The 12,333-nt window shown below is 38.0% G+C and overlaps 1 long non-coding RNA gene across 1 annotated transcript; it reads right to left on the reverse strand.

Annotated features, from left to right (window-relative positions):
• Positions 1-3,398: 3,398 nt before the first annotated feature.
• LOC141586147 (uncharacterized) lies at positions 3,399-9,121 on the reverse strand. Its single transcript, XR_012519470.1, has 3 exons — positions 8,760-9,121; positions 7,496-7,566; positions 3,399-3,834 (listed from the first exon to the last, which is right to left on the reverse strand). It is a non-coding gene; the product is annotated as an uncharacterized LOC141586147 (long non-coding RNA).
• Positions 9,122-12,333: the final 3,212 nt, after the last annotated feature.

The raw sequence follows: 12,333 nt of genomic DNA on the forward strand, positions 1-12,333 counted from the left end.
CTCCAGCATATTCGACTTATCTTAAGCTTAAGATTAATATACCCATCCTAAATGAGAATTTGCTAGCTATGTGGCACATTTATAAGTATCTTACTTCTTTTGTTGATGTATTTATGTCTTTATATTATACTCCCTCGGGTCCCTCCATACCATACCAATGGTAACATTGAGAATCTTGCCACTATTTATATTCGTAGGGAATCTTCGATATTATTCTTAATCTATAAGATAGAACATAGTCATGTGAGATCTTGTTTGATTTATCGTCATGAATGCTATAAGAATATCAAATTTTTATAATTTTTTAATAATGTGTAACTAAAGATATTCACGTTGCAAAACGTGTCTCGATAAGTGTGAAAAAGTCAATGTTACCATTGGTGTGGTATGGAGGGAGTATCATTCAAGTACTTCAATAACGAAATCATAATTTCAGATATATATGATAGATGAACCATTTCTTTCTGATGTCATAATAGATGAATCATTTCAACCAAAACCTCAAGGTGATGTTTGAAGCCCAACTATTATAATTATTCCTATTAATATAATCATGTTGATTTTCAAACCTCGTAAGTTTTATTCAGTTATAATTGCATAATTAGACGAACTGAAAATTATTTCAGAAACTTTAAAGTTTTCATCCTCTAGCAAAGGCTAGCGCCATTGCTAGCTAGTTCTCCCCTAAATTCACCACTGGTTATATTTTTTTTTTTTTTTTTTTTTTTTTTTTTTTTTTGGCAGCTGTGAAGAAAGAGTTTTACATTATAGTGGTACGGCTTACTAAACCATACCTATAGACTACAACATAAAACACTAGAGAACTACTAAATACATAAACTAAAACAAGGTAACAATTGCATCGGTTAAGAACATAGTGCTGATGGCGTAAGACGGAAGTCTGAACACGCTCTTCAAAATCCAAATCTACCCCAATCGCTAGTGGATGAGCAATACCGGCCCAAGGAAAATACCCATCTTTGTTTATCTTGATTGATGTAGCGTCGGAGAAATACCTGCAACAAAACCCAAGAAAGGGTCTCGGAGATTCATCTCCTAGGCTGTGAAAATCTTCCTCAGAAAGCCAATGTGCCTCCACAAACTCATTGTTACTCGTCTTTATTGATACATCTTCGGAGAAATACCTGCAACAAGACCTAATAGAGCGTCTCGGAGATTCATCTCCTTGGATGTTATACACCTTGTCTGGAAACCAACAAACCTCTTGACCCAACGAGAGAGAACAAAGTGCACTTACGCCCCAAGGACGTAGAAAGAAAAGGCGGAAAACAGACCACAAAAATCTGTCTCCAGTGGAGAGCAAACTCCTACACTTTAGGACACAACCCCCGCTGACCAGACCCTCGTAACCAAGAGGAGCGAGAAAAAAGGTAGAAAACATAGGGGGAAACCATATAAACATCCCCCTATCCAAAACCAACTCCGGAGACCATAGTGAGTTGGGCTCAACACTGTCCCGATGCAAAGTACCATTAATCCTAATTACTCCGGGGGTAAGGGGACGGGACACCCCAAACCATCCATCAGAGCTTATTATTTGAAAAGACAAAAAACAGAAAAAAGCGGAAATCCACATAATTAAAAATAAGACCACCGAAGCCATCCAAACCAAACACCTCGTCACACCCCAACTCAGACCACCCGATCACACCCCAACTACACAACACCAACACTGAACCACTCCGTTCTAGGACCAAGGCAAACCCACCACACCAACCAAAACAAAAAGAACACAATCCGCCATCACTAACGGACGTGGCCACCATCGACAACCACAGATAACACCCGAACGAAATCCCAACACCAACACAACCGATCTTTTGCATGCAACCACACTAAGCAACGGAAACCCAGACGAAAACCTTTCAAAATGCAAAATGGAGCAGATAAGTGGGGAAAGGGGCGAGGGGAAGGGGAACACCATCACTCCAAATGCAACACCAGACGATGACAGAAAGATGGATTATGTCCATCCCAAGGACACGATAGGTGGGGGAAGGGGCGAGGGGAAGGGGAACACCATATCGACCCAAAGAAAACCAACATAACCACCAAGACACAAACAAAAGGGTTAAACCCATCGCCGAAACCGACGAACATCACACAAACCCGGGCCAAAAAGCCTAACCGGGGACGGGGGAAAGGACCAGGAGCCGGGGAACACACCCGGAACACACATGCAAGACCGAAGCAACTGGGAACCAAAAGAGCGTCCGTGACAGATGGGGCACACCGATCCGACAACCCACAAAAAACGAAACCAACGACCACAGAACACCACCGGAGGAAGGAAACTCATGTGAGCAGCCAAAAGGACCCAGGAACGAGCAGAATCAGAAATTGGAAAAGTGATCGGAGGATGAGACGATCGGTCGCCGGAGATGGGCCAAGGGATGAGCCCATCTCCGGCGGCAGAGTCACAGACAGTGAGGGGACAGAGGGTGGAAGGAGGCGGCGGCGGAGGCAAAGAAAATTAGGTTTTTAGGATTTGGTTTTTAGTGAGAAGGGAGAGAATTTTTTAGAGAGAGACAATAATCATAGGCTACACCACTGGTTATATTTATTTTAAGGTTTGTACTTATTTTTATGCACATTTTTTCTTTGTCTTAGATTCTAAAAATACTACAAAATGGCAAGAAATAGTGTGAGTGAGAAGAGTTTAAAAGTATGGGATTGTGATGATCGACGGCCACTGTTTTGTCGTCGAAGGCACTGGATTCAGGTGATGGTGTGGTGTCGGGAGGCAGGTTTAGTGGGTGCATGGCGAATTACTTCACAAGGAAGAAGAAGAGAGGTGAAGCTGGAGTTAAGAAAATTAAGTCTATTAAGAAGTTTAAGGCTATTAATTAAGTGCTTTAATTAATTAATCGAAGATCTTAGACAGAGTTAATTAAATAAGTGCAATGGTAAAACTTTACATACTACAAAGTACTCCGTAAGATTTACGGTATGTGTTGAATTTTTTGTCAAAAACTACCTAATATTTACCTCATTTTCATAAATACTACCTAAAGTTTTAAATTTTGCGAGAAACTACCTAATATTGTTTTACTTTTATCGAAAACTACCAAATTGAAAGTAATGAGCAAATTCGACAATTTTTTTTCCAAATTAACTAAAATTACGACAAATAAGTCAAAATGCCAATTGAATTAATCATAGTTTTGTCCAAATTAGCCACAATCTCGGCCAAACTAGTTAAGATTGAAGTAAAAAAAATTGAAATAAATGTGTTATTAGCTAATCAAAACAGTCTTTAATTAAAACCCCTAATTTTCAAGTTCAATTAGGGTTTACGATGTTAATTCTTAGCATCTGAAATTAGACTAGAAATAATGCAAGCTATCTTAATGGTTTCTCTGTTTAATTTCACAAAATAATGTCCAAAATCAAAATCTTGAATACCCAGGAAAGGAAACGAAAAAGAATTTGATACATGAAAAGGATTATGTAAATTTGATGAAAATGGGATTATTTTACAGATAAGAAATAGGGGAAAATAAACCCACACGCACAACACCATTTCTCAGAAAATCGGTGACGTAAATCGTAATGATGATTTTGTGTAGTGTATGTCTGTCTCTGTGTGTGTGTGTGTTGCCGTGCTGTTGCTACAAAATGCAATTAAATGCATGTATGTGTTGACGTTAAGACAATATTCTGAAAATGTGGCAAGATTCTTGAATTGTTGTATTTTTGCCAGTTATTTGGTCTAGTTCTTCTTGAGCTTTCGCAGCCATCTTTTATGGGTTGCGCAGTAATTCTGATTTCTGTCGTAGCCCATTCTACTGTGCCCGACTTTCTGTCTTTATCCTGATACACAACAAAGTATATATGAGAAGTGATACATGCGATCAAGATATATTGGCCATTTAGCATGTTCAATGCCCATTGACCCAATGTGCTGTTATGAGCCGGGTCACTTTGAGTCGAAGTGTCAGGCCGTCTTCAAACAAATGTGCTGTAATCGGGTACAGGTCAACTTGAGTCAACTCATTTTCTATTCGACTCTTTCAGGCCATTTAGAGTCAGATCGGGTAATTGTAGATCGGACCATTTCGGGTTCGGATTAGGTCATCTGGTTTATTTGCCATAGAGTACAGGGTATGTGCAACAAAAACGCGATTAAAATTCATCTATGTGTTGATGTTAACATTATTATTCTGAAAATATGTGATAATTGAGAAATAGGGAACTGGTGGGTGTAACCTGAACGTCTCTTTAGATAGATCATGATACACACCAAAGTATATATGAGAAGTGATACATGTGATCAAGATATATTGGCCATTTAGCGTGTTGAATTCCCATTGCCCCAGTGTGCTGTTATCAGTCGGGTCACTTTGACCAAAGTATCAGGCCATTTTCAAATGTGCTGTTATCGAGTCATTTTGGGTACGGGTCAACTTGAGTCAAATGATTTTCTATTCAAGAGTCTTTCAGGCCATTTGCCCATTGAGAGTCAGATAGGGTCATTTTCAGGTCGGGTAATTGTGGATCAGACCATTTTGGGTTCTGATCGGGTCATCTGGTTTATTTGCCATAAAAACCCATATTAGTTAAAAACCAGGTATGTTTCAATCTACAAGGAGCTCTTGAGTCTTGCCTATGGGGGGCAGGGAGCAGACATTGCACTACCTTTTTTCTAACAGTTATTTTGATGGGAATAATCCTAAGTATTGCTCATCTTTTCTAATAGTCATAATCACTTAACCTTCATTCTATTAATCCCCAAATTTTCTCCATTGCAACACCATTAACACCACTAAAAATGAACCACCACAAACACCCCTTTACATCCACCAATCCCAGATCCGACCACCACGGCCAGAGTTAGCTAGCCAATTTGAATATCCGACCAATCCCAACTGTGAAATTGATTGAAATTGAAAAAGGGGCTTAATCAAGTTGGGGCTTCATCTCAAAATGTGGTAGTTGCCTGGTTGACGAAGGTAGTAGGCGGCAAATATGGTCGGAGATGGATATTATTTCAAACGTATACGACTAAATGGAATAGAGGAATTATCAGTTTGTTTGGCAGTAAAGAACTAATTAAGTTGCAGTGATTATTGTTAGAGGCAGTTGTTGATCGAGCTTAGTTTAGTTAATGGTGCTGCTGTTGTTCTTATGAAGTAGTTAGTAGATGTAGATGGATATGGAGGTGAGTTTGTTTTGTTGATATGTATAGTTTATTGATGGTCTGGAACTCTAATTATTGTTAAATTGAATTGTATTTGGTTATTGAGTTTCTTTTTGCATTCGGTTACAAGTAGTGCGTAGTTTTTATAGCTTTGATCTGTTACAGTAATTGACAAACTAGCTGCTCATAGCCTCATATGACGCTTTATTCATTAACTGAAGCGGCAGTAGCATTACAGAATACCAATTTTTGTGGATATGAAGTTGATAGAATTTTGGGAAGGCAATCCTTTTGGGCACTAATCAATGGAAATTGTTTATGTGGAAAATGGGTGGGGGAGTATAGGGTAAGAAGTGAATGGCGGTGGTGGCAGTAAAGGGGAGAAGGAACTGTTTCTGGGTTTAGTACAGAACAAGGAAGAAGATGAAGAATGACCCATATCCCTTTTACCTGTTAGATTACCTATTGTTCCCAGTCAAAAGTTGCATAAGTTCAATATAAGAAAAATGAGGCCACAATTCAAATTATTCTGACTTAAACAATACTTCAGTTTGGATTAATATGAGAAAGGGAGGCATAGTTTGGATTATTCTCATAAAACAACCCTTTTTCTAATGATGTTTTAAGACGACCCATAATAAGTACTCCGTCCGTGCCATTTATTTGTTTACCTTTTTTATTCTTTGTGAGTAGTATGTTAATCAAAAGTAAACAAATTATTGACACAGGTAATACATAGCTGCATCAGATCATTTTCTCATGCTTGTGTTAGTTTAATTCTTTCAATCATAGAGATGTGGAAACAAACTTCTTAATGATGATTTTATGAATGCAAAAAAAGCTACTGTGTTTATATGAAATCACTTCTAAATCGTGTTTATTTTTCTTTGAATGTTTAGGTGATTATTGATGAGACAGATCAGAGATGGATGAGAGGATGGATGAGGCACTCTGAAGGATGCATGTTTTTTTGTTTTGCTTAGAATTACGATTACGGACAAGTATTGATTTTGTTTGAAAATGTAATTTGATATCTTTTGGGTAGAATTGTAATAATTTGAGCATTATTTGGATGTATATGGTCTATTAGTATGAAGACTTAAGTATGGACTTAAGTAAGTTTGGAAAACAGGTTCAGGTGGATTATGTCATGTGTGAAGTCTCTTTCTTAATCCCCTGGTTCAGTGGCTCATTACATAGTTACTTTCAAGGAAAAGAAGGCTCATTATTTGTTAATAAGAGTGTGTTTGGATTGAAGGATTTGGGAAGAGGGAAAATTAGGGAATTAAAATCCCTTGTCTGGATAGCAAATAGGGTGGATGGAAATGGAGGGGGAGAGATTTGGAGAGATCCAACTTCCCTCCTCCAAGCCTAATCAAAATCTCTACACAATAGGCAAGATTTGGAAGGAAATCGTATTCAAACACCCACACTCCATTCCCCCTCCCCTTCCCTCTCTCCCTTTCCCTTCCCTCATTCCCGCTCCCCTCCCTTTCCCTCCACTTTTGCTATCCAAACACACCCTAAAAATACCATGTTTTATAGATATAGTGGTGTTTATTTGGACACCAAAATAGGAGGGAAAGGGATGTGAGGGGAAGAAGGGAAGGAAAGGGGAAGGGGAATGGAGGAGCCTGGGAGGTATATGTTTCCTCCAGGTGTTTCCTCCAGGTATATGCTTGAAGGAGGGAAATGGAGGGATACAATTTTCTTCCTCTTTAAATCCCTCCACCTCTACTTTGCTAGCCAAACAAATGATTTTTCATCCCTGCCCTCCCTAATACAAGCACACCCTTAGTGACGAAAAAACATTTCAAACTTCAATTGATGATATTGTCTAACAACGCCTTATGGCAAAACACACAGTGCATGAAATAAACAGCTTAAAGTCAAATGAGATGAATTTGATCATCAAATCTAGTCTCAAATACGGAGTACTATAATGGTGAATGATGCAACCCCCCATCTATAAATTTGTAAATTCATTCAATCCAATTGGAGACTCTTACAAGTTCCACAACATAAGAAGGAATTAGCAAAGCTCAAACGCACCATAGTAAAAGGATAGCATAAAATGTGAATTGCATCAATAATTATAGCTAACAAAGAGAGGCAAGTCAAATGCAACATTAAAGGGCAGCCCGGTGCACGATGGCGTCCCCGCTAGGCGAGGGTCCGGGGAAGGGTCCCACCACAAGGGTGTAATTGGGGCAAGCCTTCCCTTGCCATTTTGGCAAGAGGCCGTTCCGAGGACTTGAACCCGTGACCTCACGGTCACAAAGTCAAATGCAACATTAATTAAAAAAAATGCATTAGAAAGGAGAAGACAATTACCGAAGCTAATTGCTGAACCAAAACTCAACAGCACCACAACTAAGTCGTCCTTCTACATCGATCGAATTCATCTGAAAAAAATGAGTCAAATTTAAATTAGTATTCCAAACTCCTACAAGAAAATAAAAACTTGTAGCAAACACAACAAGATGAAATCAATCTAACATATCTTTTCACGGCCTTAGGCTCTTAGCATACTGTCTTAGGCACTAAAAAAACGATAGTAATGTTTAGGATTCCGGATTATTCATTTTATACTTGAAGTAGGATTAAGCATAGTGTTAACAAGAACAAGAACAAACATAAGTGACACTAAATTGAATTTGAGCTAGAACAGTGGCGTAACTAGTTAAAATTTATGTGAAAAACGGAAATTTCAACTAAAGTTTTGAACTTTTATTGTTCAGGGACGAGAACCTTGGCTAAGTCCACTTAGTTCCTCCGTTTTGAACTTTTTATTGTCTATAGACGAGCTCCCTAGCTAGCTCCGCCACTGGCTAAAAATTGATTCTTTTAAGATTCAAAAGTTTCCAAAGTTTTTAACTTTTTATTGTCCAAAGACGAGCTCTTCCACCACTGCCTAAAAACAAAGTTTCCAAAGTTTTGAACTTTTTATTGTCGAGAGACGAGCTCCAAGGCTAACTCTGCTTAATTCCGCAACTACCTAGAAACAAAAGTTTCCAAAGTTTTTGAACTTTTGATTGTTCGGAGCTCGAGGCTCATTCTGCTTAATTTCGCAACTACCTAGAAACAAAAGTTTCCAAAGTTTCGAACTTTTGATTGTCCAGAGACGAGCCCCAAGGCTAACTCTGCTTAATTCCGCAACTACCTAAACACAAAAGTTTCCAAAGTTTTGGAACTTTTGATGGTCGAGAGATGAGCCCCTATCTAGTTCTGCTTAATTCTGCAACTGCCTAAAAAACAAAAGATTTTGAACTTTTGATTGTCCAGAAACGAGCCCCTAGCTAGTTCTGCTTAATTCTGCAACTGCCTAAAAAAATGTTTCTTCTTAAGAATCAAAAGTTTCCAAAGTTTGGAACTTTGGAAAATCGCAGATCTACAATTATTTTTAAAAAAAACAATCCATAAATTAAAGATGAAATTCTATCAACATCCACCACAAGTCACAACACATGAAAAAATCAAGCAAATTCAATCGAATTGAATGGTGATTTTGATGAAACGGATAAAAAAAACGGTAAATTACGAGAAAAAATTAAATAAAAGTTTGGATCTTGTTATTGTTCAAGTCAAAAATTCATACCTTGCAATCCGCAAATCGATAATAAAGATAACAACAGCCCGATCTACCGCCACCGCAAAACAGAAAAGGTTGACTTCCACCCGACGGAGGATCTTAAATAAAAAAGTCAACGGAGCCGCCGAATAGATTCCACCGTAGGGAGACTAACTGGATTATGAAACCGCAAAAAAAAAAAAAAAAAAAAAAAAAAAAGGAATCGGAGCCTCCGACAGTCGGCTGCTTCAAGAGCCATGCGGCGTAAATAAGTTTTTTTTTTTTTTTTGACAGGATATATTAGGTTTATTTGATGATCGAGAGAAAGAGAGAAAAAAGGGTGATTGCGGTTCCCATTTATTATCCGTTTAACTTGCGGAGTAAACTCCCAACTCTTTATGTTTATGTTTGTCTTACCTGTTTACATCTCGAGACAAATAAGTCTGATGCGAAACGTCAGTTCGGGTCACGCCGGGTTAATCTACCCTTTTTGGTCGAGTCATGTTCAGGTCGAGACCATTTCGGTTCAAATTGTGTGTTTGATACTTTGGTTATTATTTGGTCCGGTTACTTTATCACAATAATTTATTTTTTTATCATTAAATTTAGATTTTTAACCATTATTTAGTTTAATTACTTTAATATTAGGTGAAACATATCAATCTAAACACTCAAATCGTTTTCATTTTGATCAATATTAAGTTTAATAATGGTTGGGTTATCAATTTAGTCAGATCAATCTCGGATCGGGTCAATATGGATCGGGTCGAATTCGGATGTTGACCAAGTGATCATGTTAGGTTACGGGTTCTATTGGATCAGGTTTACTCGGGTTCAAATCGAGTCACCTGGTTCGGCGGACGTCCCAACTCTACAAATATGAAATAATATACTCCCTCTTAGTCTGAGTGTTGTTTCTCCTTTTCATTTTCATGCTAGTTGGGTGTTGATTCCCCTTTTGGTAAATTTTGTGTAATCCAAATTTAATTTCATGTAAAATAGGGTGTTTTATGTGGTCCAAATTAATTTCCTTAATTTTGATATTTAAAAATAAGGAAACCAATCAACACTCAGACTAAGGAATTTAGCCCAACGAGCCTTGTTATACAATCTTTTACTAATTTCCTATTCCTAAAAACTTTGGAACACGTTTTCCAAAAATCAAATCCTAGTCTTCTCCTATATGGATTATGGTTCGTGTTGGTGTGTGTGTATATATATAAGAGAATATACACAAGACATAAGACATAAGACATAATCACATAAGACATAAGATAAGATACTTCTTCATACTTATAAGGGATTAACTTATTTTACAAAATAAACGAACGTTAAGCGACAGCATTTAGCGACGAGATCGATGGGTGAGGATAAATATAGACCACCATCGGTGGAGGAAGCTCCGTGGTTGATTGTTACTCATGAAAATGATAATAGAGCAATTGAGAAACAGACATTTTGTACCATGTCTCCTAAGAAAACCGCCTACGTCAAAACAATAGTTGAGTTAGATGGCAAAAACATACTCGCTTCAAGTTTAGGCTGGTTAATATTAACAGAACGGGAAAACCCGACAATGTATTCTCTTTGGAATCCCGTCACCTTACAGTCATTACTTCTCCCCGAGTTGGTTGATGCTCCTGATGAAGAGCGACCAATGTGTGTCTTTACTTCAGCACCCGATGATGATAGTATTAGTGACCGTGCATGTGTTCTTTTCTTGTTTTATCAAGACGAGGTGTTTTTTTGTAGGCCTGGTCTCGGGGAAGATTGTAGGTGGGTCAAACAAAGCTTCGAGGATAAAACTTTAGAAGTGACATGTGTCGCGACACTTAATGGAGAGATATATGTTTATGGTACGTGTGATTCCGAAGACCATCAGGGTACGATGTTTGGTCGCATTAAAATCACAGACGATGTCTCAAATTCACTTATTTTGGAACCCTTACCCGTAGAAATTCCAACTTATAGTCTATTTGGGGTTTATCAAGCAACAGATAGTTATTTGGTTGAAGTTAGTGGCATCTTATATTTTGTACATATAATGATCCGCCACCGCGATGAGATGGATAATTACGATATCTATAAGGTATTTGTTTGGAGGTTAGATTTATCTCAAATGAAGTGGATTCAGGTTGAGTCACTCGGAGATCGTGCATTTTTATTAGATGAAACAAGTTCGACTTGGTGTTGGGCAGGTACATACCACTCTAATGCGCCAGGAACTCTGATTGAAGGGGATTGTATATATTTGGCTAGGTCGGGATGTCGAACCGTGCATTTATACCGCCTACAAGACAATAGTTGCACTTTTTTGTTACCTCATCCTTCCTTCCTTCGGAATTTTGATGGTCCGACTTGGTTCATGCCCAATAATCGCAACAGGTACACAATTTATAATTTTATATTACTTCCTCCTTTTGGTTTGATTCCATACGTTTGCTTTCTGCACAAGAATCAAGAAAGATGATTAAATTACGAAAAAGTAACTATTATATATACACAATATTTACTACAATACAAATTCACAAATTATACGGAGTACATGGTTACGAGTTGAACCTCTTCATTTAATCATCTACATTACAAGCTGCATAACATTTTGAATACATAACATATGTAACGGTACTTAACAATTTTAAATTTGTTATTTTGTTTCAGACAAACGAAGATATAAAAGCTAATCTAATTTCTAAATGACAATTGACAGGTTATTGCCCATTCAGGAAGAGAAATTAGAGTATGCCGAAGAAATGAAGCATGTAGATGATATGAACGAAGAGATGGACATGAAAATGTCGACAACTTTAATTTCCCAACTTCCTGCAGACATTCTGCAATCAATAGCAAACTGTGTCCATTTATTTGATTACATGAATCTACGCGCCACTTGCAAAACTCTTCGCTCTACAATCCCTACAGCCAAATGGCGATTTGGTTGTTCGTTTCCTTTGTTCATGTCCATCAAGAATAACAAAGGGATATGTGAGCTTCGGGATCCATGTCAAGATATTTCTCATACCATCAACACACCCCATTCACCATCTCTTCAATCAAACATCGAGTTTTGCAAGGATGGATGGCTACTTCTTCGAACTGAGGGAGGGTCCTTGCAATATTTCAATCCGTTCACTGGGGATAAAGGAACATACCCTTCTTGCCAGGGGACACTTGCCAAAGCAAGCCATGCATTTTCTACATGTCCCAACTCTTCTGATTGCATAACTGTCGGAATTGCAGGCTATTACCAGATATTTATCAGTTGTTTTCAAGCTTCAAGCAAAAAATGGGACCTCCATTATTTTGCGGACACTGAGTTTCTAGCTAATTATAATTCTAGTCCTAAGTATCACAATGGGGCGTTTTATTTTATCGGGTTAAAAGGTAACCTCGGGGTTTTTGAAATGGTAGAAGGAGAATGGAGTTGGAAGGTTTACGATTGTCCGTTGACAGAAGAGGCAAGTTTATCACTAAATTCGTGCTATTTAGTCGAACTTGATGGCGAACTTATATCTGTTTTTATTCAACAAGTTGGGAAGAAGGTTCAAGTGTTCAAGTTTGAAATTTCGAAAGAGTGTTGGGTTGAATTAACCGATTTGGG

This window comes from Silene latifolia, chromosome 6 (genome assembly GCF_048544455.1).
Source record: "Silene latifolia isolate original U9 population chromosome 6, ASM4854445v1, whole genome shotgun sequence".
Classification (NCBI taxonomy): domain Eukaryota; kingdom Viridiplantae; phylum Streptophyta; class Magnoliopsida; order Caryophyllales; family Caryophyllaceae; genus Silene; species Silene latifolia.